A 2,627-nucleotide genomic window follows, 5' to 3' on the forward strand; every position below is an offset into this window, starting at 1 on the left:
AAAAAAAAAAAAAAAAAAAAAAAAAAAAAAAAAAGTTCTTTTTACTTCCAACTTTTCTGTAAGTTTCTGATTATTTCAGAATAAAGTAAGCTATTAAAAGTGATGGTTACCTGGAAATAAAATTCTAAATTATTTTAATGAAGCTTTAAGTAGCTACCATACTTTTTAGGATAAGAACAAAGATTGATTTGACCTGAGTAGAGAATATCTATCAAGACAAAGATTGTAGTAAGGCTTATAAAATATGTAGGAGTCAAATTATCAAGGCCTTGAATTCTAAGTTAAAAGATTTGAACTTGATTCTATAGCCAGAAGGGTTGGGGGGAGAGTGAGAGAGGGATGTTGGGCTGCTAGGAAAGGATAAAAGAACTTTTTTTGGACCAATTATCTGAGTAACTGCCTAAACCTTTTTAGCTTGTTTCCATGAATGAAGTAGAAACTACTTTTTATCTTAACCAATGAGAATTGGAGGAAGAAGCATCTTGGCTCAGGTTCTTCTATTCAGACTCTACCTGTTGACCACAGGTTGAATTTAAGCCCATGACCTTTACTGAGATTCTGTGATTGATTCCTTTCTTTTTGATGACAGCCCTTTAAAACTTGGAACATAGTCACCCCAAAGTCTTTTTCCTCTGAATGAAATGAGCCATACACTTAAAACATTTCCTAATGGTTTATTTTCTCAAGTCCGATAATCATTTATTGAAACATCTCTGGGGCCAGCTGCCAAAAAAAGGGGGGGTGGGGGGCTGGCCAGTTTGCTCAGTTGGTTAGAGCATGGTGCTGATAACACCAAGGTCCAGGGTTCAATCCCTGTACTGGCCAGCCGCAAAAAAACAAAAACAAACAAAAAAAAAACCCTCATCTCTGGGTCCCCTCTATATTATCCAGACTTTAAAAATGTAGAGCCATTAATTTTTTTTTAAGTACAACCAAATCATCTAGCTACAGTTGAAGTTCTAGACTTGTTATCTTCCAAATTTTCCTCTTTTCCTTCCCTATTATTAATACATCAAGTAGTCATTAAAAAGAATGTGTTAATTTTTTTTAAATAAATATTTATTATTTTAGTAATTGTAAAAATTTAGCACACATTTTAATACTCTTAAGTTACTCCATTGATGTAATGGAATTAGACTATTAAATTCTGGTCCTTGTTTTGCTGTTGACTTGCTAGTATTCTTCATGAAGTTAGTTTCCTCTTTGAGCTTTAGTTTCCTCATCTGTCAGAGTTGGGGTTCAAATAGATAGTCTAAGCACAGTCACTTTTAAACTTATTATAGACAACCCACATTAAGGAAGATATTTTATACTGTGACCTAGAATATACCCCCTATACATCTATATTTATGAACCAACCCTTTCTGCATGTAACCTCTGAATTTTCTTTTCTATAATTTTTTTTTTTGCGGCTGGTCAGTATGGAGACCTGAACCCATGGCCTTGATGTTATAAAGCTGCACTCTAACCAGTTTCACTACCCAGCCAGCCCTACAGTGTTTTTTAATTCAGGTAAAATTCACCATACTAACGATTTTAAAAAGTGTGCAGCTGGACAGTTAGTTCAGATGGTTAGAGCATGGTGCTGATAACACCAACTTCAGATTCCATGTATTGGCCAGCTGACAAAAAATAATAAATAAAAATAAATTTTAAAGGTACAATTCATTGGCTTTTAGTAGACTAACAATATTGTGCAACCATCACCGTGATTCAGTATCAGAACATTTTCATTATGCCAAAAAGAAACCCCAAATCCAAGCAGTCCTTCCCCATTTTCCCCTGCCTTTCATCCTCTTGCAACTGTTAACCTTATTTTTGTTTGATTTGCCTATTCTGGACATTTCATATAATTAGAATCATACAATATGTGGCGTGTCTGACTTCTTTCACTTAGCATGCTGTTTTCCAGGCCTAGTCACATTGTAGCATGTATCAATATTAGATTCCATTTAATGGCTGAATATACTACATTCGGTAGTATATTTTTATACTACATTGTATAAATATACTACATTTTGTTTATCCCCTCATTAGTTGGGGATTTGGGTTCTTTCCATTTTTTAACTATTATAAATAATGCTGCTGTGAAATTCATTAACAAGTTTTTATTTGAACACCTGTTTTCATTTATCTTGTATACATACCTAGGAGTGGGATTACTGGGTCATTTAATTCTATGTTTAGCTTTTTGAAGAACAGCCAGACTTTTCCGCAGCATCTGCACTATTTTATATTCCAACCAGCAACATATGAGGATTCCAATTTCTCTATATCCTTGCCAACACCTGTTGGTTTCTGTTTGTTTGGGTTTTTTTAATAGCCATCCTAGTGGTTACGAAGTGGTATCTAATTGTTTTGATTTGCATTTCCCTAATGACTTACGGTGTTGAACATCTTTTCATGTTCTTATTGGCCACTTCTATATCTTAAGAGAAATGTTTATTCATAGTCTTTATCCATTTATTAATTGGGCTGTTTGTATTTTTGTTGTTGAGTTAATAAGAGTTCTTTATTCTAGATAGTAGACCTTTATCAGATACATGAATTGCAAATATTTTCTCCCACTGTCAGTTGTCTTTTCATTTTCTTGACACTATTTTTTTTTTTTTTTTTTTTTTTTAAAA

General features: G+C 33.4%; 1 protein-coding gene and 1 non-coding gene across 2 annotated transcripts in view; both read left to right on the forward strand.

The window, feature by feature from the left end:
• The window catches only part of SNRNP40 (small nuclear ribonucleoprotein 40kDa (U5)), a 33,597-nt gene that overhangs the window by 10,957 nt on the left and 20,013 nt on the right, over window positions 1-2,627 (forward strand). The gene's annotated exons all lie outside the window — the stretch shown is intronic.
• Window positions 752-825, forward strand: TRNAI-GAU. The gene has a single exon. It is a non-coding gene; the product is annotated as a tRNA-Ile (tRNA).

The sequence above is a fragment of the Galeopterus variegatus genome, unplaced genomic scaffold (assembly GCF_000696425.1).
Source record: "Galeopterus variegatus unplaced genomic scaffold, G_variegatus-3.0.2 Scaffold2190, whole genome shotgun sequence".
In the NCBI taxonomy this organism is placed as follows: Eukaryota; Metazoa; Chordata; class Mammalia; order Dermoptera; family Cynocephalidae; genus Galeopterus; species Galeopterus variegatus.